General features: G+C 32.4%; 1 long non-coding RNA gene across 1 annotated transcript; it reads left to right on the top strand.

Moving 5' to 3' along the window:
- The first annotated feature begins 3,878 nt into the window (after positions 1-3,878).
- On the top strand, positions 3,879-5,694 carry LOC128039278 (uncharacterized). Its single transcript, XR_008193795.1, has 3 exons — positions 3,879-3,938; positions 4,411-4,496; positions 5,460-5,694. It is a non-coding gene; the product is annotated as an uncharacterized LOC128039278 (long non-coding RNA).
- The last annotated feature ends 19,519 nt before the right edge of the window (positions 5,695-25,213 follow it).

The following is a 25,213-nucleotide window of genomic DNA, read 5'->3' as shown; positions in this document are numbered from 1 at the left end:
TGTTTCAAAAAAAGTGGTTTGTACACCCATGACTTTGAAACCCAAGCGAAGCTGCGACGTTTGGAAGAATAGTTCTCCTAGTAGAAGCATTGTTTTAAAGAATAGGAAGAGCAGCAACACATCATTGATCAAAGGAACACCTAGAATAAGCAACATATTGCTAAGCTAAGAGTTTTTTGGGAGGTCTTAGGCGAGAAAACCTGGGTCATTCGGAAGATGAAGCTTAGTCTACATTCTGTGGAGAATGCGGACATAATAATTTGAATGGCCTTCATAGGAATAATACTAACCTTCTGGCAGTATCTTAGCATTCCCAAGGCAACAACAACATTTTTGTAAAAGAATAGATTAAAGTCTTCAAGGAAGAGTTGATGTAGTTGTTGGAAAAAAATCTAGTTTGAAAACAGTTTTCTTACATAGCGAAAAATTAAAATTTTGAAAATCGACCAAGTTTATGATATTTATAACAATAAACCTTAGAATGAAATCATACATGTGTTTCCGGATAAATGGATTCTTGATTTTTTTTTAACTTTCAACCAAACGATCTTTTTTGCTATTCTCGTACCACGAACTGCTCTAAGTGTGGGATGGAACCAATTGAATCAAAACAAAGAACTAGAAAAAGTTTTCTTTTCTTTTTTGGGGTGAAAACGAAAATTCTCTCTTCTTCAATAGAAACCGGTAGAATTGCTATTCTAGAAAATATATTTAATAATTGAGAATAAATTCTCTCTATTTTTCAGTAGAGTAACAATCTCTCAACGTTGTGTAAATAACTCTACCGGTGTCATCTATTTATAGGAAGAGAAAGTCGGACCTTTGTTGAGTTGTAGAAGTTCATTTCAACTAGAAAAGCTTCCTAATTAGAGTACGAGTAGGGTGGACGACATCCCCTAGTATTCGTACTAAGGTTGTTCCCTTAGATGCAAAAGTTTACTTTTATATGTTAAAGGGGTCAAATGGCTATGAAATATTAAATTAAAGGGCTTCGTGGATAATTATATCAGGTACATTGATAGACAATTATGGACCTCTCTAATATTCCTACTAGGGTTGTTGCCCATTCATATTCCATGAAGGGATTTTGGGCCTCTCTCACAATGAGTACAATTATAAATACTTCCTGAACTTTTCCCAAAATTTGATCAAACTTGATTCTGTTTTTATATTTCGTAAAATAAACTTCAATATATTTATATTAAATAAATTTCTCATCCCAATTTTATCCTGGTAAATTCATGACAATTTTACCCCTAGTAAAATCTTGAGAAAATATGTTTAATATTTGTAACAGACCGTTTTTCATTGGTGTTGAAAATAGCGGTTTGGGATCACAAATTCGACGAGTGGGTCCATAAATATTATTTTTAATATTTACGAGCCAAATATAATACAATAAATTTTTATTTAATAATTTATGTTATTTGAATGAATAATTAGGTTCAAGCCATAAATCCTTAAAGTTAAGTGGTTTTGGGAAATAAGGTTTTGTGATTTTGTTTCTATAAACCGAGCCCATAAATATTTTATTAAATATTTACAGAATGTTATTAAGGTTATATTAAAATTTGGTTAAGAAATTTTAATGTTTAAATAGTTAATTAAATGAAAAGGACTAAATTGTAAAAGGTGCAAAAGTTTACTTTAATATGTTAAATGGGTCAAATGGCTATGAAATATTAAATTAAAGGGCTTAGTAGATAATTATATCAAGTACATTGATAGACGATTATGGAAATGTTTTTGTCATTTTATAAGTTAATAACATAAGGACAAAATGGTAATTAAATAATAAATTAAGTTTAAACAAAAGATGAAAACAATGTCATCTTCCCCAAAAGGAATTAGCAGCCGATTCGTCCATGAAATAAAAACCAAAGCTTTCGGCCAAGTTAAAATCTTATGTATGGTATGTTTTCGAGCCCCGTTTTTAGTGATTTTTATATTTTTGAGTTCGTATTAGCTTAATCTAGTTAGTCCGGGGTCAATTTGTAAAATTGTTAAAGGTTTAGGGATTTTCCATGAATTATTTTGAGGCTTTTTTTTATTTTATTTGATAAACTATTAAAGTTTGTAATTAAATATAAGTATTTTGTTAAGTAGTTTTTGATGATTTTGATGTTTAAGGATTAATTTGTTAAAAGTGTAAAATTCATTGGATTTCATGTGAAATTTTCATGAATGTAGGCCGTTTAGGAATCCTATAAAAATCGGCTAATATGAATTTTAGCTAAAAATGATAAATTTGTGTATTTTGGGTTTAGGGACTAAATTGTATAAAAGGTAAAATATTAGGGATAATTCTATAAATTTCTCGTTGATAAGGATTATAAGTTTTATTAATTATATTAAGTTATTTGAATTATTTAATTGGATGAAAATTATTATTTTGACCAAGAAACGAATCAAACGGATCTAAATCGAGGAAAGGCTAATGTGTCGAGTCATGTACTAGTGGTATCATATCAGGCCTTGAGCCTAGCAGATTTCGTGCCGGCGTATTGTATTAGGCTTTGAGCCTATCAAGCTTCGTGCCGGTATATATTTTTGGGCCTTGAGCTTAGTAGGCTTTGTGCCGATGTATCATATCAGGCCTTGAGCCTATCAAGCTTCCTCGAAGTCTTCTCCCTGAGAACTTAAGACTTCAACAAAGTAATACACTTGATTTTTCACTCAATGCACTTAAAAGAAACATTCTTCAGTAAACAAGAATAAGTGCTCTCAGTTCAGCATATCACGTATGCAAGTCTTATCAATTTACAAAGAATTAAGACTTGTGAACATAATACATGAATTATAAGTAATTTTCCCATGTAACAAGCAAGATAATGAGCATAAAGAATATCCTTTCATGTTTCCAGTAATATTTCGTGTATTAAGGTTTTCTTTTGTAATTTAGAAATTATTTAATTTCTTAGAAACCATTTCATGATGCAAGTTGTTTCATATATTAAGTAATTCTTCCATGATTTATGAATTACTTAATTCATTCATGTAATGTTTCATGTATTAAGTAATTCTTCCATGATTTCGAATTACTTAATTTCTTAAAATCATTTCATGTTTTAAGTAAAATTTTATATATTAAGTAATATTTTCTAATTTTATGAATTAATTAATTTCTTGGAAGCCTTTTCATGTTTTAAGTAACATTTAATGGATTAAGTAATTCTTTCATGATTTAGGAATAACTTAATTTCTTAGAAACCACTTCATGTTTTACATAATCGTTAATGTTTTAAGTAATTTTACATGATTTAAGAATTATTTAATTTCTTAGAAACTTTTTCACATTTTAAGTAACATTTCATGTATTAAGTGATTCGTTTATGATTTACGAATTACTTAATTTTTAAAATCTTTTCATGTTTTCACCAACATTTCATGTATTAAGTGATTATTCCTTGATTTAAGTAATTTCTTAAAAACATTTTTCATATTAAGTAATTCTTCTATTGTAACAGCTCAATTTTGACCCTAATCAGACATAGTAGTTTCGGGACTACGAATCTGAGTCAGAAAAATCTTTTAATATTATTTTTAATGTCTATTGCATGTTAAGTTATTTGTGTAAAAATTTAGTGTGAAAATTTGATCGTTTGAAGGCTCAATTCGATAAAAAGGACTTTATCGCGTAAAATAAAAATTTAGAGGTTAAATTTTAAAAGCACCTATTTGTTGTTGTCTTTTTAAGTGGGAGGTCTAAAGATACAATTATACCAAGAAATAGTTAGTGGGTGGCATATGACAACATTGTCCTTAATATATATGTTATATATATTTATTATAATAAGGTTAATTTAGTAAATTAGTAAATTATATCATATAATTAAAATAAGTAAAGAAAACATGAAAACATTCATCTTGGCCGAATATTAAGCTTGGAGAACTCATCTATGGCTTCCTAGGTTTCGGCATTTCTATTGTAGATTAAGGTATGTTTTGGTTTCGGTTTTTGATAATTTTTATGTTTTTGAGATCGTTGTTTTGTGTACTACAAGACCCATGCTTGAATTTTTGTAATTGTTGATTATTTTGTGTTTTGCCATTGATGATAATTTGTGATTTGTGATATTAGTTGATGAAATATGAAAGATAGGTGTTAGATTAACATGTTTTGTCTTTGATTTTTCGGTGAAATTGAGTAAATAGAGCTAAATTATGAAAATAAATTTTTGAGGGACTAAAATGTGAAATAAAAGAAATGTGTGGACTTGTATGAAGTCTATGAACATTCGGCCCTAGCATAGTGTGGGCAAATTTTGCGTATTTTGTGTTTTATGCAATAGGGACTAAATTGCAAAAAGTGTAAATGTCAGGGGCAAAATGGTAATTTGCCCAATTATGTGTTTTTGGACTAAATTGAATGTGATAATATTTAAACTAGCTCATTTTGAATATATTTAGATCAAGAACCAAAGAAATCGGAGTTAGATCGGGAAAAAGTTAAAGTCGTCGAGTGATCGTTCGATTTTGATTTTTCATTGTCCGAGGTAAGTTAATTAGCAAGTAAATGTTTTCTAAATCGAATCTATATACATTTATTTATCATGAATGTGATTAGCTAGAACTTAAAATGTGTAAATTGAATGAAACCTTGTAATTTTCCTATATAGGAATTTAATTTAGTTGGGTTGATATTAATGATTTAAGTTATATGTATCTAAGCTAAATATGCTTTTAAGTTTCAATGATTTGAAATTAATAGTGAAACAAATATACATAGACACATAAATCAAATGTAAGGTTAAATTTCTTTGGGTTGAATTTAAGGTTATGAGTTATAAATGTTTAATTCGAACTATAATATAAGTTCTTGAGTTAAAATTTATTTTATGGATTACATATGTTTAAAGGTATGAGGTTCGAATATAAATATGTATGCATATAATCAAGTTATTGAGTTGGGAATTAATGTATGAATTTTATAATTATAGGAGATTCGAACATATATGTATGCCTTTAATCAAGTAATTGAGTTGGAAATTAAAGTATGTTTCTTATATTCATAGAGAGGTTAGAATATAGAGATTATAAAATCCCTTGAGCTGACTTAAATGTTTTTGAGTTATATTTAAGTGGTTTGGATGTATGTTTACTATGAAAAATCGAATATAATTCAATGTTATGAATATACGGATATTGAGTAAGACTTATGTAATTATAAAGATCTTTAAGAAAGATCATCTTTGTTTCTAAAACTCTCAGGCTTTGTGCCTAGCAGGCTTAACGCCGGTGAAATATTTCGAACTATATGTCTAGCAGGCTTAATGTTGGTGTTCTGAATCAGGGTTCAAGCCTAGCAGGCTATGTGTATCCAAGAGACATATATTATCTTTAAAAATAAGTTAATTACTCTTTTATTTTTATTAGTTAAATTTTTATCTATGCTATTGACTTACTAAGCTTTTAAATGCTTACTGTATGTGTTTGTGTCTGTTTAATTTGTCTTATAGATTTTGAGGTGGTTACGAGCTCAGGATCGTCAGTAAAGTTTATCACACTATCGGATAATTAAGGTATTTTAAGCTGAAATTTTTCTTTGAGACTATGACATGTATAGACTAGTTTGAAATTGTTTCTTTTGAGAGTAAATATGTATTAAAGCCATGCGTATGTGGCTTAATTGGCTTGTTATAGTCGGTTTTTGGTTTGAATGATAATTTATGCACATTTTGGTTTGGTTTGGCATTATAAGAAATATGTAAGGTAAATAAATAATGTGTGTATGGTTTATTCGAACTAGGTTTGAGCTTAATAATTATATATCATGTTAATAGGTGGAAGTGTGCATTGTTTTGAGTTGAATTTGGTTTTGAATGCTAATGAAGAATTAAATTTGTGAATTAGAATTCTATATGAAAGTATGTACGTTTAAATTGAGGTATGAAATGCATTTTATAAGGTGATGAAATGAAAACTTTTATAAATAATATGTGTATAATTAATTACTTATTATGAGTATATGCAGTTTTAGTATTTATATATATAAGATATGCTAAATCGATATAGACATATATACTTGGAGTTCACAAGTATGACGATATAGGTTTAATATATGTCGATTATACATATAAAAATATTTACATTCGATTTTGGTTGTTTTAACCTTGTTTTAAATTTGAATAAGTTCATTAATCTAGCATTTATAAGTACAGAAATGCAAATTTGATATAATGTGATTTATATTTATACTTATAATATTAAATGAGTTCAGAACATTTTGTACATTTGCGTAGTGATGACTATGGTTTATATACATATGCATTATCATAATGTTATTTGTAAGTTTAAAAATTTAATAGATGTAATTTGGAAGCCTAGAAAACATATAATCCAAATAACTTTATTACTAACACAATTATTACACAATAATACCAATATTTTCTTTCTCACACTTGGCTGATACTTCACATGCACACACTTACATTACATGTATAGCATAGTTAACGGACTTCAAACTAGCCGTCATTCTTATCCATTCGCTTAGAGCTTGTAGAACCATGTAGAACCAATCTTGCCACCTTTCCTTGCCTTGCCAAGTTGTTCGGTTTGTCGTCAACATTTTTGACGGGCAAGCTGGTATCAATATCTGAATAACCTGTATAAAGTAGGAAGAAATGACAGTTTTTCAGCCATACTTGAACAGTTTTCCCTTTAGCCCTGCATAGTTTTACCATGGATAAGTTGCTGCCATTGTCCTTCACCTTCCTCGTCTTCATTTTCATGGTGTTTAAGCTGAGATCCAAAATGGAGACACCCAAAATTTGCATATCGGGGATTTAAATCAATGCCTTTTATATTAATAAAATTTTGATTTTACCGCTCAACAAAATTTATTTTTTTCAACCAAAACTTTATACTTTTTTATAATATATTTTATGCATTCCAATTTTTATGTATTCTTTCCTAAAATACTTATATTTTAACACTTAATTAAATCAGTGTCATCTTTAATCGGGTCATTTTAATAAGTCATTATCACTCTTAATAGGGCACCAACACAATTATAAAATTATAGAAATACTGACTTTTAAATTATAATTTTTATTTTCATACTTTTATATTATTACAAATCCAAGGATCGAACATGTGTTCTATAGTGTTAAAGATACAAATTCATTACTCCACCTATTTTTATTATTAAATAAATTTAAAGAATATTTGATGATGTTATTTGTTGTCACGAGTTAATTTAATACTAATTCAAAATTGATAGTATAACACAATTATAAATAATTGTAGCATATTTATTATTTTTACCTAATGTGTTTATGTATTCAAATTTCATACTCATAATATGATCTATTTTTCTTATTTTAATATAGTATATATTTTGTATTATTATTAATTGATTTAAAACCATATATGTCATTTTGTTGAGTATTACCTTCTATGGTTGTTTCTTCGTGATATATTTCCAATCTCATTAAAAGTAAATTGTATTATCTCCAAGATCAGATTCTAGTGTTCATTTGGGTCGTTTTCTAAAACTAAATGATCATTTCCCATTTTAGGCCCCGGCTTAGCCCCGGCATTGTTCTTTGTCAATATGAAATTGCAATATTTCAATTTTGTCATGCTCTGGTGCAAACGATAATATTTTTAGGGCTCAGCTTTGTCAGGAAAGCATATTTCAATATCAGAAACCTGCATAAATTAAGAAGAAATGAAATTTTTGTTGACACCATTTCTTTGATAAAACAGGGTCGACTTGGATTTTGAAAAAGAAAATAAATACGGGAGTCGCCACCAATCTTTTTTAATGAGGTGTGATCGGGTCACCTCAAAAAATGGTTGTTTTTAACAAATTATTTGGTTTTATTAAAACAAAGATTTTCATCCACGAAATTCAGAAAAATAGGTTCGGGAGTCGGTTACGTACGAGGAAGGATTAGCACTCTCGTAACGCCCCAAAAATTGGTACCTAGTTGACTAATTAATGTCTTAATGTCGAAAATTGAAAAATTTAAAGAGATTTAAAGTACGATCCTTAAAAACTTGAATGACATGGATTAAAATTTAGAAGGATATTTGGCTATTTGGTCGAACGAGAAACCGAAACCCAGCACATTAGGGCACGTTTTCTCGAATTTCCAAACGCAAAACATTGCCTTATTTTGAAATTTTTAAAAGGATATTTGGCTATTTGGTCAAATGAGAAAAATCGAAACCCAGCACATAAGGGCACGTTTTCTCGAATTTCCAAATGCAAAACATTGCCTTATTTTGAAATTTTTGAAAGGATATTTGGCTATTTGGTCGAACGAGAAAAATCGAAACCCAGCACATTAGGGCACATTTTCTCGAATTTCCAAATGCAAAACATTGCCTTATTTTGAAATTTTTGAAAGGATATTTGGCTATTTGGTCGAACGAGAAAAATCGAAACCCAGCACATTTGGGCACGTTTTCTCAAAATTCCAAACGCAAAACATTGCCTTATTTTGAAATTTTTGAAAGGATATTTGGCTATTTGATTGAACGAGAAAAATTGAAACCCAGCATATTAGGGCACGTTTTCTTAAATTTCCAAACGCAAAACATTGCCTTATTTTGAAATTTTTAAAAGGATATTTGGCTATTTTGTCGAACGAGAAAACTCGAAACCCAGCACATTAGGGCACGTTTTCTCGAATTTCCAAACGCAAAACATTGCCTTATTTTGAAATTTTTGAAAGGATATTTGGCTATTTGGTCGAACGAGAAAAATTGAAACCCAGCACATTAGGGCACCTTTTCTCGAATTTCCAAACGCAAAACATTGCCTTATTTTGAAATTTTTAAAAGGATATTTGACTATTTGGTCGAACGAGAAAAATCGAAACCCAGCACATTTGGGCACGTTTTCTCGAATTTCCAAACGCAAAACATTGCCTTATTTTGAAATTTTTGAAAGGATATTTGGCTATTTGGTCGAACGAGAAAAATCGAAACCCAGCACATTAGGGCACGTTTTCTCGAATTTCCAAACGCAAAACATTGCCTTATTTTGAAATTTTTAAAAGGATATTTGGCTATTTGGTCGAACGAGAAAAATAGAAACCCAGCACATTTGGGCACGTTTTCTCGAATTTCCAAACGCAAAACATTGCCTTATTTTGAAATTTTTTAAAGGATATTAGTAGGTGTAACAAAATGTTAATGAATACGATGGTGTAGCATACGAGTAATAGCAATGAAAATAAATTGGATAAAAAAGGGGAAATCAATGACATACAAAATAACAAGTACATATAAGCAAAAAAATCAAAACATTCTTTCAAAGTAATAATGAAAATGTAAATAAAAAATAAACAAAGAAAATGAATAGAACTATAAAATATAAAAGATATATATATATATATATATATATATATATATATATATATATATGTATATACATAAAATTATGGAAATATGAAAATATATGTATGTATATATTTCAAAATTATTATATAAAATATATGTATATAAATATATAAGTAAGCATATACATACATATATACGTATGTACATTAAAATATGTACATGTACATGCATGTTTATAAAAATTATAGAAGGTATATAAAAGTATGTATATATATATGTATGAAAATAAAATATGTACATAGATATATAGATATGCATATGAGTTATAAAATATATAAAAATGTATAGGTATATATGTATATGTAGACAATGTATAAAAATATGTATATGCATATATACTATAAAAAACGCATGTATATATATATATATAACAAAATTTAAAATTTAAAATTTAAAAATTATAAATGAATAAATAATAATAATAATAATAATAATATTGGTATAATATGATAATGATAATAACATTGAGATAATTAACTGAATAGTAAAATTGCTAAAATAACACAGACTAAACTGAAATAAAAAGAAAATATGGGGCGAATTCGAAATAAAGAAACGTAAAGGATTAAATTGTGACATGCGCAAAAGGAGGGGTACCAAAACAGGAAATAAACCAAGTCCCCAAAACGCAGCGCTACAATGGACTAAAATGAAATAAAAATAAAACTATGCAGCTAACTTAAAATAAAAGGAAAGAACCAAAAAAAGGCCAAATTACAACGCGTTGTAAAATCGGAGGGACTGCTAAGGCTAAAACACGCAGATCCTAGTCGGACAGGTCGGGTCACCCACGGGTCGCGTCAAACGGCGCCGTTTTGGCACCTAAAGACTTTGCATGAAACGGCGTCGTTTCAATAATAGTATAAAAGTTGAAATTTTTTCAAAAAAGGCTCATTTCTTCCTCTTTTTTCAGAAAAAAACTTCATTCTCTCTCAGACTCTCTCCCTTTGTCATAGAGTCCGGCAAAGGGTCCACCGAGTCGGCCACTGGTCACCGGCGACGGCGCCGCCATATGCAGTGGCCGAAAAAGAAAAAACCTCCGACCCGGTCTTTTCAAACCCCCCTAAACCCATATTCATTTTTGAAATCCCCAAACTATTAACCAAAAGGCCCCAAAAGCTCAAGAAACCTTTCGGTTTCTGGCCGCCCATCCTCGGAGGCGACTTCCTCGACCGTCCCTAGTTTCGGAGACCCGAATATAGGTTAGTCCCTTACCTTTTTCCTTTTATTCTTTTTATTTTATTTTATTTTCATAACAACACGTAAATAAAAAATAATAAAAAAATGGACTAGAAATGAAGCAGAAATTAAAAAAATCAACCTTTGGACTGAAATTCCTCTTTGTATTCTGTTTTTTGTGTGTAAAAATACATGGTTAACTTCGTGGCTTTTATAGCCACGATTACACTGTTGGTCTATATTATTGTTTTCTATTTCTCTTGATGTGTTTTTGTTTTTGTTTTTTTTTCTGTCTTTTATTTTCGTTGACGTTTCTGTGCTTCTTCTTTTGGTCCTTTTTGCAGGTATCAAGGGTCAACGGAGGGGAATTGCTATTTTGGTGCAAATGGAGGCGGCCTCGGGTGACGAACATGCTGCTGAGGCACATGGGTAGCAGGGGGAACGGCGCCTTAGGGTTAGGGTTTCAGTTTCTACTGAAACCAGTTAAGGTTTTGGGCCGTCAGGCTTTAGGCCCGTATCTTGGGTTTTAGATATTTATTTTTGGGTTGTAAGCCTGGGCAAATTTGGGCTATTACAATTTTCTCAACAACACATGAACAGTTAAGTCTTGCATAAGTTTACCATGGATAAGTTGCTCCCCTTGTCCTTCACCTTCCTTCTGTTCATTTTCATGGTGTTTAAGCTATGGATGAGATCCAAAATAAAGGAAGCACCCAAAACTCTACCTCCTGCACCATGGAAACTACCTATTATAGGGCACTTGCATCTTTTAATATTTGTTCTTCCCCATCAGCGCTTGGTTGAATTAGCCGAAAGACATGGTTTCGTGATGCACCTACAACTTGGTGAATTATCACACGTTGTTGTTTCTTCTTCAGAGCCTGCTCAAGAAGTGATGAAAACACATAATATCAATTTTGCTAACAGTCACTTTCTCCTTGGTGCAGAAATCGTATTATACAATCTTTCAGATATTGCTTTTGCACCATATGGAAGTTGTTGGAGGCAACTTCGAAAAGTTTGCACATTGGAGCTGCTCAGTGTGAAACGTGTACAATCATTTCGTTCAGTTAGAGAAGAGTAGGTGTCAAGTTTAATTAGATCCATCTTTTCTAAGACAGGAAAGGAAATCAACCTTGGAGAAATGTTATGCAATCTATCATATAACATCACTTTAAGGACTTCTTTCGCAGGAAGGTGCAAGAAACACGAAGCATTCATTTCATTTCTGAAGAAATTCGTGGAAGCTATGGCTGGTTTTGTTAGGGATCGACCCGATTAAGCAACAAGTAACAAAAAATAGCAGAATAAATTGAGAAATTGAACACACAAATTTAACGTGGAAAAACCCCTCCAAAGAGGATAAAAAACCACGGACAAAGATAATTTTACTATAATGGAAAAAGAACGAACAGTACAAAAGATGGAGATAAAACTAAACCCCAAAAACCCAAAAATAAAGAACCCTCAAAATGTAAACACAAAATTTTCTAAATGTGTTATGAGTTCTAATCTCTAATGGGTGTTTTTACTAAGGTTGTGAAAGAGCCTATTTATAGGCTAAAGTCATATGTCAAATAATAATAAAATAATCTAAACTAATTAGTGTTTGACTGAAACAAATAAACAGAGTTTAACTAAAAGATTATTTCTCAATTTTGACTGAAAATAGGAGTCATACTTAACAAATCTCCACCTTGACTCATATTTCCACAACGCAATTTTTGCCAAAGCCCGCCACGAGCCTATCTTGAACTATGCAGGGAATTAACTGAGTCGAATCTATGCTTAGAAACTGGAAGACTTCTAGCCTTCGACTTGTACACTGCCAAATCAAAACTAACCCAGGTCTGATTTTTACGAACACAATGCCCTAACTTTTTAAAACCTGCATCCAAAAGAGAACCTCTCTTCAACGAAACGGTCATACATTTTTCCTTCCTATGACCAAGTTGCCTTCGCTCCAAACGAGTTGACTTCGACTTTGTAACGGACAAGGGACGTTCGATTTCACCTGTCACTGTAGAACCTTCCAGAATATAAAGACTGCCAATTCTTTTACCTTTTAACAAAACGAGAGCTCCACGAGATACTTTAATGCCGCTTGACTCGATGTTGATTCTACATCCTTTCAAGTCTAAAATACTCAAGGAGATGAGATTCTTTCGTAAATCAGGTACATACCTGACATTTGAGAGTGTCCTAATCATCCCATCGTGTATCCTAATTTTAACAGTACCAATACCAATTACCTTACTAGATGAATCGTTTCCCATGCGCACAACTCCACCTTCAACCGAACTGTATGTAGAGAACCATTCTCTATTGGGACACATGTGGAAAGAACATCCCGAATCTAGGATCCACTCGGACATAAGCTTGGATTTATCGCTCGTTGACACTAATAAGAAATCATCACCACTTTCATCGATCAAATTAGCACCAACTACATCTTCCTCGTTACTCTCAGCAGCTCTTTTATTTCGCAGTTTATAACAATATGCTTTGACGTGGCCTAACTTTTTGCAATAGCGACACCTTTTGTCTCGTTTCTTTGATGCCATTAAAACAAAAGCTTGCCTATCTGCCTTGCTATCCAAATGAAGCTCATTGTCGAGTTTATCTCTACTTAACAAATGACCCTTCACATCTTCGAACGAGAGTTTATCTTTGCCATAAATCAATGTCTCCCTGAAAGACTTGTATGAAGGGGGTAAAGAGCATAATAATAGCATAGCTTGATCTTCATCATCAATATGAACCTCAACATTCTTTAAATCATTTACAAGAGTAACGAATTGACTGATGTGATCTCTAAGAAGCTCACCTTCGTTCATGCAAAACGTAAATAGACGTTGTATCAACACTAAATGATTAGTCAGAGACTTAGTCGCATAAAGAGTTTCTAACCTTTTCCACAAGGCGAATGAGTTCTTCTCCATCAATACTTCCTTTAATACCATATTCGAGAGGCACAACTAGATTGCAGACAAGGCCTTTTCATCAAGCTTTTCCCATCCTATTTTATTTAGATTTTCAGGCTTTTTCCCGGTAACAACCTTTTTCAAACCGGATTAAACTAGAATTGCCATCATCCGAACTTGCCACAGATTGAAATTTGTCTCACTATCGAACTTCTCAATTTCAAACCTTGTTGTTGCCATATCTGAATGGGCTGATCTTTGAACTAGCTCTGATACCACTTGTTCAGATCGTCCCGATTAAGCAACAAACAAGTAAAAATAGCAGAAGAAATTGAGAAGATGAACACACAAATTTAACGAGGAAAAACTTCTCCAAAGAGGATAAAAAACCACGGGCAAAGATAATTTTACTATAATAGCAAAAGAACGAAGCGTACAAAAGATGGAGATAAAACTAAACCCCAAAAACCCGAAAACAAAGAACCCTCAAAACGTAAACACAAAATTTTCTAAATGTGTTCTGAGTTCTAATCTCTAATGGGTGTTTTTACTAAGGTTGTGAAAGAGCCTATTTATAGGCTAAATTCATATATCAAATAATAATAAAATAATCTAAACTAATCAGTGTTTGACTGAAACAAATAAACAGAGTTTAACTAAAAGATTATTTCTCAATTTTGACTGAAAATAGGAGTCAAACTTAACAGGTTTTAATATTGCTGATCTGTTTCCATCCATCAAATTTCTTCCGGATCTCAGTGGAATGAGATCCGAACTTGAGAGGTTTCACCATGATATAGACACAATGCTTGAAAGCATCATTCAAGAACATAGAGATAGCAGTGCAAATTCGGTCTAAAAAAGGTCTTCTTTACAACATAGGGACATTCCCGGTTTGGCATTCATTTCCCTCTAGAATCCTTGCGTCGAGGAAGGATCTTTTCCAACATCCAGCCTTCTCGTGGAATTCTCTGAGACGACCCTGTTTATTATGGGCTCGTATCATTTGGTTATAGTACATCCGATCCTGATGAATAGCTTTTAACCTTTTTCCTAGGTCCAACTGATCACGTCATGATTGGATCCCTCTAACTCTAGCTCAACTAATACCCGGAGAAAGGGGTTTTCAATAGGTAAAACTACCTCAATCCCGTAAACCAAAGAGAACAAAATTGCTCTGGTAGAAATCTTGATAGATGTTCGGCGAGCAAGGAGGGTAAATAGTGATTTCTCATGCCAGTCCTTGTAAGTCTCAGTCATTTTTTAATTCATTGTCTTGCAATACAGTGACAAACCGTGGTGTCTGATTTTGAATTGATTACAGCCATCAGCTATCGTGCTGTCCTTGCATTTTCCCAATACATCCTCTCTGGGATTGGCATATAATGGCATTGGTGTATGAAGCAACCTCTAATGATCTCAAAAATGAAGCAATGCCCATTAGAAGTCTTCGATAATGGTGATGTCCATGCCCTATCTTGCTTAAAATTTGAGTCGCCCTTTTCGGGTTTTCAACTCAAGCGCCCTATGCGGGTTTTCGCCTTGGCCTCTCCTTTTCTTTTTCCTTTTTTCTTCTCTCTTTTTCATTTCCATTTTGACTTTGATTTTGATTTTTCTTTTTCTTCTCTTTTTTGTTTTTGATTTTTTTTTTTTTTGTAGTTGGATCTGAACCCATAAGATTAGGCAAGTCATTGCTATCCCTTTTGACCAGAACCAATATTTTTCTTGATAAAGTCTTCCACTTTCATCTTGTATGCGAAAAACCTTCTTCGATATCAAATTTCTTTCATAGAACCTTTTGGGGCCCAACTACGACAGAAAGCTTTGGATCTTCCTCTTTAATCAAAGCAAACTCCAACAACATCTTGAAGGGATGGAAACTAAACTTTAAATGGGCAAAGCTATGTTGAGTCAACGAGAGAGGTATTGCCCCGACAAAAAATTGCATCGTTCACACTATAATTTCTGACATCGCGCTGTTATGCAGGTTTCATTATCAGTGGTTAACCCTGGCGTATCCTGGTATGATCATACAAAGACATCTTTGAACTCTAGAGGTGACTCGACGAGGCCTTACTTTGTTTCTCCGGCTATGCACGTTTCTTTGAGGTCACAATCTCTATTATCTCCTTGTAGGGTAAAATTTTCTCTCTACCATCCTCAACAAGTCAGAATATAGGTTACAATCCATGTCATTTTCAAAGTCATGAAATCCCTCTAAACACATGCCTCACTTAAAAGGGAAATCTGGGTCTATAGCAGAGTCATTCACGTAATTGATATCTGGGGACCCATAATAAGTACCGAAGAATGTACAAAAGAATGTATAAATTCATGAATAATTATTTGTACCATATAATTATGAATGAAAGAATGATGTGGAAGATAATTTAAAAGAATAAATGAGTAATTATTCAAAAAGAATGAAAGAATATTGGCTCAAAAATGAATACAAAGATGTATTTTATTAGAATAATGACATTCAGACATTAGCCTATTTCACAAAGGAATTTTTATCACTTTTAGGCTAAAAACAACAAAAATGTTCTGAACATTACTCTAAATAAGCAACAAAACTATAAAGATTTCTTCTGCAGTCCAATTGCTTAGAACGCTCCCAAATTTATAAGGGCGGACATCTAGTCAGGTCCCTTTCCATTTGCTTTTTCGTCGATATGAACATTTCCCACTCTACTTCATGTATTGCATTCACTTCATTTATCAATTATGATTGGGTAATGGATTTTTCGCACTAGAGAAATCATCAAATTTAACGACGCCCATACTGATAAGCCTTTCAATCACCTTTTTAAGGGCAATGTGATTTTCTATGGAATGCCCATCATTCCCGCATGATAATCGCATTGTGCATTTACGTCATGCCATCTGGGGTATGGAGGCTGTGGAGGTTTTGAGTAGAGAGGGGCAACAATGTGCGCATCGAATAAGCTTTGATACAGTTCTTTATACAACATGGGAATTGGCATGAACTGGAGGTTTTCAGTGCCTTGTTTCACATAAGATTCTTGTCTTGATGAACCTTGTTGACTACCAACCACTTTTCTTGGTTGGTTCACCGTAATCGATTTATTGTAGATGCTCGCGTTGTTTACCTCATTTTCCTTTCTTCTCGAGGCTGACCTTTTGTTACTCTCTCCTGCTTCTATTTTCCCATTTCTTATGTCATTTTCAATCATTTCGCCATTCATGATTATATCTGAAAAGCTCTTTGAAGCGCTTCCCAACATGTGAGTGATGAACGGGGCCTTCAATGTATTGATAAAGAGCATCGTAGTTTCTCTGTAGGAGGAGCGACTGGACTTGGATAGCGACTTCCCTCCATCTTTGTGGGTACTATCTGAAACTTTCGCTTGGCTTCTTTTCCATGTTTTGCAAAGTGATTCTATCAGGCACCATATCTGTCACATGACTATATTGCCTCATGAATGTTTGAGCTAGGTCCCTCCATGAACCAATCTTGGTGCGGCTCAATTGATTGTACCATTTGGACACTGCCCCTACCAAACTGTCTTGGAAACAGTGTATTATCAGCTGATCATTGTTAATGTAGCTAGTCATCCTTCTACAGAACATAGTGATATGGGCTTCGGGACAGCTAGTTCCGTTGTATTTTTCAAATTCAGGCATTTTGAATTTGGGAGGAAGTACTAAGTCTGGGACTAAACTTAGATCTTTAGCGTCAATTCTCTGATTACTATCAGCACTTTCCAAGGCTTTAAATTTTTCCTCCAACCATTTATATCTATCTTCCCACTGTTTTGGCAATTCTGCGTTCGCCTTTCCTTCTACAGCTGCTTCGTCAAAATCCGAGACGACAAGATTAACCAGATTATCACCAGGGTTAGGACCTGATCCGGTCAGAAAGTTCATCGATAATGAAACATCGGGTTGAAACCTCTGAGGCCCAATTGAAATAGACGATCTGTGCGGAGGTACCTCAGTCTGAACCTGCGCATACAGAGGCGTAAATCCTGGAGGATAGGAAGGTCTATCCTTGTCTTCTTCATCATCATTTATCATAGGGCCTTTCTCCTTATTTATTCCTTTTAGTAATTGCATCAGCTCAGTCATCATGCCCTTTTGAGACTTCAGCATTCTTTTTGTCATGTCCTGTTGAATTTTTTCCAATTGCTTCTTCATTTGCATCTGTAACTAATCTTGCATATCCTTTTGCATTTGCTCCAATTTCTCAAACCTTTGATCCATTTCCTTAGTTTTGCAACGTGTACCGTAAGGATTTTTGGTTGATTGGTTTTCCAAATTAGCTTAAATAAATTCACTCAATCAGACTCTTTCAATGTACTTTAATGCATGTAATGTAAATGCATGAAATGAATGTCTAAAGAGAGGTTGATTCAGATTCAATTACATTTAGGAAACTTTACTAGAAAGAAAATTCCTTTCCATAAAGCAGATGTATGTACGGCCTCGCCCTTATATTCCAAGAGACAACATCGATCTTTTTCTTCATCCGCATGTTTGAGACAATCTCGCCAATTTCCAATAGATGCCACTGCTAGCTTCTTTTCTTGATCATGGCCGCGATCCATCATCTGCCTATCTTCATAAGGCTCGCCAGCTTCTTTGAAACTTTGAAGGCTCTTAGACAATCATCTTAAATCCTCAGGCCACGAAGCAAGGTCACGAACTCTTCCATCGATCTTCTTGTGTTTCTCAGAATTTATTCAGGCAACCGTATTATTTTCCACTTTATCAAGGAATTCGTATTCCATGACAAGCTTTCTAATTTAGTAATTGGATTTGAATCAATATCTCTTTCCTAAGATGCAAATGCAATGCAATCACAATCAAAACACAACAAGAGGGGTTAGTACAAAATAGAAGTAAACAAGGAAAACAAAAGTACCTAATCAGGTGACCACTAGGGATTTGGAGGGGCTCTACCTAGGATGGGTTCCTAAGGTCTTCTATATGCGATTCGGCTCTACTTTTAGGTACCCGAACTAGCAGATTCCTCGATCTTCACCCATTATAGGCTCATACAGACCAAGTTTGGTTTAGGGGAATACATTTCCCTATGGCTGCACGGAGATGAAAATATCACGAAGACATAGGTACGGATGTATCCCGAAAGTGATTCACTATCCTGCACTGAGATGAAAACCTCACGAAGGAGTAGTTTCTCACTCTTACTTAAAAGGACAAGACTAAACAGTCTTATGCAATATGATGCCAAAATATACAACTCAATTTACAATAATCATGCAAACAAGCGCAAAGAAAAGATCGTAATTTTTCAAATCAAATTTTTTGTTTTCAACATTAAGATAGAAAACAATCAATTTTACGGTTTGACTCTCTTGAGTGTCCCCAGTGGAGTCACCAAGCTGTCGAAACCACTTTTTTTGAAATTTTGAAAAATGGGGATCGACTTTTGAAAATAAAATGGGGAGGTCGCCACCAATCTTTTATTGAGGTGTGATTGGATCACCTTGAAAATAATTTTAGGTCTGCGAATTTTGAGAAAATAGGTTCGGGAGTCGGTTACGCACGAGGAAGGGTTAGCACCCTCGTGACGCCTAAAATTGGTACCGAATTGATTGTTTAATGTCTTAATGTCAAAATTTTGAAAAGATTTTAAAATACGACCCTTTTAACTTGAATAAATTGAATAATAAAACACTCTTATTTCAAAGAAATAAAATGTCACACCCAGTGAGTTAGGGCGCAACATTTTTAATCTTCAAAATTAAGTTTATCTTTTAACTTTAAAAACCCATGCATTTGAGAAGGATATTTGATTATTCGGGTCAAATGAGAAAATCAAAACCCAGTAAGTTAGGGTTCAATTTCACATCCAATGCGTTAGGACACAACGTGCCGAATTCCCGAGAATAGGCTATGTTTATGATAGAACTTAGTTGGAGGGCGATTTTGTTTTCTTAACTTAAAAATGGATAAATTAGTTTTAATATATTAGATCAAAGTGTAAATTGATCATTTTTGCTAAAAATTCCATTTATATTTATTGTTAAAAACTGGCGTGCTTAATGAAATAATCAGAAAGTGGCATGTGGCATGCTACTTGTACCTCATACTAATGTACATGAACCAAATTTTAACAATAGAATTAGATGAAATTTTTAATAGAATTGCCAGATTAATCTTTGATCTAATATCTACGAATTAATTTCCCTATCTTTTTAATAAAGGGAAAAGTTTGGAAAATCACCAAATTAACCATTTTTCTCAACTCAAAATTTTAGCCAAATTTACTAGGCCCTTAAAAACTCCTTAATAAACATAAAATTCACTATCAAACCCTAAAATTTTGAAATTTTCACAATTTAATCCTAAAATCAAAATCAAACAAAAATCATTTCACAAATTCACCAAATAACACAATCAAAGCTTCAAATGCATAGTTACCATAAAAAACATTCAAGATTCATCAATGAAAACTTCTAAAATTTTTAACAGATTCAAAATGAAGGTACGTGCTAGCTAGACTTAGTTGCAACGATCTCAAAAACATAAAAATTATAAGAAACGGGTAGAGAAATCACTCACATGCAAGGCTTTATGTTTTTTTGAATTTGAAGCTCCAAAATGGTTAATTTCTCTTTGAATTTTGATGGAAACATGAAAAAGATGATAGCAATTTTTCTTTTTGTTTTATTAATCTTTAATTAATTTACTAAATTACAAATTTACCCTTAATTATAACCTTATAAATCAACAATTTAAAAACCTATTATTGTCCATCAATAACCTTATAGACCAATTATTGCCTAAGTCACTTTTCATTTAATAATTAGTCTATCAAATCAATAGAGTTCAATTTTGACTAAGTTTTGCATATTTTTTAGTTTAGTCCTTTTTCCTTAATTAACTATCTAACCGTTAAAATTTCTTAGCCAAATTTTAATACGACCCTAATGCATCTATAAATATTATAAAAGTAATATTTATGATTCAAAATGACAAAAAATTGTGGTCTCAAAACCACTGTTTCGTCACCACTGAAAATCGTGTTGTTACATTTTCATTCCCCTTTTTATTTCCGTTTTGTTGAAGGATGAAATTACTATGGGTGATGGGCGTCAAAATCACCAAATATAAATTCTTATGATAAAATATCAGTAAATTGAAATATAGAGCAGTAGGGTCGAATCCACAGGGACTGTTTATCTAATTTCGCCTTTTCTTGTGACCAGAATTACTGTCGTCGTAACAGTTGTGCCCACAACCTGTGCGTTGCAATGTTGGAAAATAAAAAGGGGTTTTAGTTGATAAATATAATAATATTAAAAGAAACAAAAAATATATGTATATAAAATAAAGCAAAAAAATGTGATCGTAAAGTAAATTAAGCAAAATAAAATAAACTGGTAAATAAAATATTTTTAAAGCTTAGCCTTAGCTTTAGTATACTCCGAACACAAACCGATCCTTGAAAAATGGTTTTTCCCTTCCAACTGATAAGTTGGTTATAGTAATTGAGGACGCTTCAAACCACCAACTCTTCCTCTCGTAGTCGATTCTAGTACGACCTGCAAATCGACCCTTATCAAATTTTTAACCACGTGGCACGTACCCGTAATTTAAGACTTTGACAACCTTACGATCTGAAAAGCTCAACTCGAATTAATGGCCTCAACCGTATGAGTTGTTTAAATTCGATCACTGTCTCCCTTGACGGAATCATACTAGATTTTTCCAATTGAACACGCCAATTTGTTTGCGAGATTTTGAATACAACATGGCTGACTCAAGTTCTCAACTGTACGCCAAACGATTCCAACCCAACACACACTTTTTGAATTGAAATCAAATCAACTTTAAGGGACGAATTTGTACTATCCCGTCTACCGGAGAGATAGCGAATACCGAGTCGCAAAGTATTTAGTGTGGGTTAATCTCTCACGATTATTTGTCAGAGCAATAATCGGACTAAGGCTAAAAAAGGGTTTAGTTAAACATGAAATAAATTATGCTAGATGGAGTATGAAAGTGGTGGAATTTGGAAAGGGGAAAGGCCTTGGAAAGTAATTAAACAAAAAAAAATGTTGAAACTAAAAGAAATTTGAAATAGCAGAATAGAGAGCATTGTCACAGAAAGGAATAAAAAAGTAAAGAATTGATTCATTCCAAAGCCAAGTCAGCCCAGGTATTTATACACAATTCTAGTGCTAAAAGCTAGCTAGATTCTCCTTAAAAATTATTACTAGATAAATCAAAATTTAAAAACCAAATTTTAAACTAAAGATCAAATTTAAAATAATTAAAAAATTTAACAATATCAAAATAATTTGATCTTTATCCAGCCAATTTCAAGTTTTAAATTTTTATCCAGCCAACTTCAAACCTTCAATCTTTCAATCTATCCTTCATCTTTGCTTTTTGTTCCAATTTAGACCCTTTTTGTAAGAGTTTAAATTCAGCACATCAACTTCCTGATAAGAAAGACCCAAATTTAATAGCATTTTATTCGATAATTAGCCAAAAATAAATGTATTAAAAATATGAATTTATCTTGCTATCAAATTCCCCCTACTTAGTCGATGCTTGTCCTCAAGCATGATATCCACTAAAAATAACTCGTCAATCCTTTTCAAAATCAAAACCCTCTTTCCTAGTCAAGCATACTTCAAAAATTAGCTGAATAAAAAATAAACAATTGCTAAACTCAATCAATAAGCATTTTATAAAATCTTGAACAATATGTCAAATTCAACTATTTCACTAAATTTAGGTTTAATCAAACATGCAAAACAATCATACCCAACATATATTTTTTTCTATATTTTTTATTTTATTTTTTTTTCAAACGTAGTCAAGTCTTTTGATGCAAAGTGAGATGACAATCCAAGCACCTCACCCCGGTTACTTAACCTGACATGTTCTCTTTATTTAATTATTTATTTTTAACGAATTCGAGGCATAATCAAACCTTTTGACACAAAACAAGATGACAACTCAAACACCTCATCCCGGTTACTCAATTTCACATGTCCCTAATTGATTTATTTCTCCTTTCTCAAGGCAGCTCGGCTAGCAAAGTGTTACAAGTTTCAGCTCATCACCAAACCTTTTGACGCGAAATGAGATGACAACCTAAACATCTCATCCCAGTTACTCAACTTGGTCACATTTCTGAATCTTCACTCTTAACCAAGCTATTAGCAAATTTGTTATTTATTTAAATGACTAATTTCACTAGGCAAGTCCAAAAGAACCAACAATTTTCATGAAATATTAACTAAGGCATAACATTTTTAATTCTACAAAATATTCATTGATCAAGCAGGTAATAGTTATCCATGATTCACCCACTTATTTAAATAAAATAAACATAAGAATTAGAGGTTTATTCCTGAACCGAACTAAGAAATTATTCTTAAAAAATCACATGCAAAGAAAAAAGTATGGCATGATCCTACGAACCCCCTACTTAGCCTACATTCCCCTCAATGTGCAAATTAAAATAATAATAAATAGAAGGGTCAAGTGTACTCCCTGTGTTAATTTGGAGAAGGGTGGTTTGGGCAATTCGGGTTGGTTTTGGTCGATTTGGTCCTGGGTGTATGTTTCAACAAATAATAGCACCAAAATCTGACAAGACGTGCCCAGACCATAGAAGTCCAAATCTGATTTATTTTTGGATGAAAGAGGACAACCTCTACCATCGTTCCTAGAAAATAACATAATAAAATATATTAAATAATAATCTTTTTTGTTTTATTTTCAACATAAATTAAATAGAATTCAAAATTAAATAAATTGAAATAAATATGGGTTGCCTCTCAAAAAGCACTTTTGTTTAACGTCATTAGCTCGATGACCTGAGTGTTATTTGTTTGGTTCCTCGAGAATTAATTATTCTACTACAAGCACTTGAAAGTTCTCGTAGAAAGATCTCAACCTTTTCTCATTTTTCTTGAAGTATTTCCTGGATTCCTCCATTATTGGTGGATTGAAGTGTTTTTTGAGCTTTTCCGTTCGGGTTTTCCTTTTCCTCTATTCCTTTTTCTCTATCGGAATCCTTGAATATACCAATAACGGTTTGTGTTCCAGTTCCGGAGCCTGCAAAATAGAAGGTAAGAGTGTAGTTTTAGAATGTGACAGTTCAAAATATTTACCTTGACTTCTAGGAACTTGTGGAGTTTCCAATAGAATACCAATTTCACGAATCGGTTCTCTGAACGTCATTATCTCCTCCAATTTATCCATCATATTGAGGTCTAAACTCTTGCAAAGTACAATTTGTAACTCATCCTCTTCATGATACTTTAAATGAAATTTCATTAGTGCTTCAATAATATCAACACTAGAAATATTTGACATTGTGTTGGGTTGGTCCATCGCCTCATAAACATTAAATTTTACCACCTCACCGTAGAATTCCATAGTAAGGGTTCCACTTCAAATATCAATTTTTGTACGTGCGGTACTTAGGAATGGTCTCTCGAGTAGAATATTGGAAGCATTTCTTAAGTGGTCGTCCTCCATATCGATGATTTAAAAGTCTATAGGAAAAATTAGTTCATTTAGCTTAACGAGGACATCCTCCAACACCCCTTCTGGATATACGAATGATTTGTCTACCAATTGAATAATCACCCCTGTTTCTTTCAAAGGACCCATGTTTAGCAATTTAAAAATAGATAAAGACATTACATTAATAGATGCTCCTAAATCACACATGGCTTTTTTTATGCCAATATTACCTATTTTGCAATATATAGAAAACATACATTGGTTCTTACACTTAAGGGTGAGCAAAATTCGATTCAACTCGAAAAAACCAAAAAAAAAATTTGAATTTCGAGTTAAACAAATCAAGTTATTCGAGTCAATTCCAATTTTGTTTTCTTCGAATTTTGAGTTCAAATCAAGTTAAATTTTTGAATTTGAATAACTTGAATAATTCGAATAAACAGAATATCAAACTATAATATTTTACATTTTTACCCCAAACCCTCAAACCTTTTTACTTTTTTCCCATAACTTTTGCTCCTCATTTTCCCCCCAAAATTTTTACTCCCCTCCCATCCCAAACTCCCCATCTACCCCAAATCCATTTCCCACCAATTTTTTAATATTTTCCCTCCAAAATTTTACTCCCTCATTTATTTTCCCTCAAAATTTTACTTCTAAAAACCATCAAAACTTTTTATTTTCTCCCAAAATTTTTACTCCCTCCTACTTTTTTACTCCCCTCCCCTCTCATACCACCCCCATCTACCCCAAACCCATCCCCCCATTTTTTTACTTCTCAACTTTACCCTCAAATAAAAAAAATCAAAATCATCCAAAAAAAATATCTAAACCTAAATAATAATTTTATTTATATCTACTATTTATATTATTAAATTAAATTTCACATTTTGTACTATTTAAATTATTGAATTGTTAGTCATATTAAATATTTATATTAAAATTGAATTATTAATAATGTCATAAAATATGTGTTAAAATTTTATGTTAGTATCAATTTCACATTTTATCTTTAAAATAACTTTTATTAAAAATCACATTTTAAATTTAATATATTTTTAATTTCAAAATACATAATTAGAAGATAATTGAAGCAACTAAGTAAGCAAATAAGCTAACCCGTATATAAAAGATTAATAAATAAATTATGAGGTGATGAAAGTTAATAACAAATTTGATTACGGTGGACAAATTTGATTACGGTGGGTGATAGTGGTTATAAGGACCCAAAATTATCTTTTAAAATTTAACTTGAACAAATATATTCGATTCGA

The sequence above is a fragment of the Gossypium raimondii genome, chromosome 1, assembly GCF_025698545.1.
Source record: "Gossypium raimondii isolate GPD5lz chromosome 1, ASM2569854v1, whole genome shotgun sequence".
In the NCBI taxonomy this organism is placed as follows: domain Eukaryota; kingdom Viridiplantae; phylum Streptophyta; class Magnoliopsida; order Malvales; family Malvaceae; genus Gossypium; species Gossypium raimondii.
The sequence above is the reverse complement of the archived record's forward strand: the minus strand, read 5'-3'. Positions and strand labels throughout refer to the sequence as shown.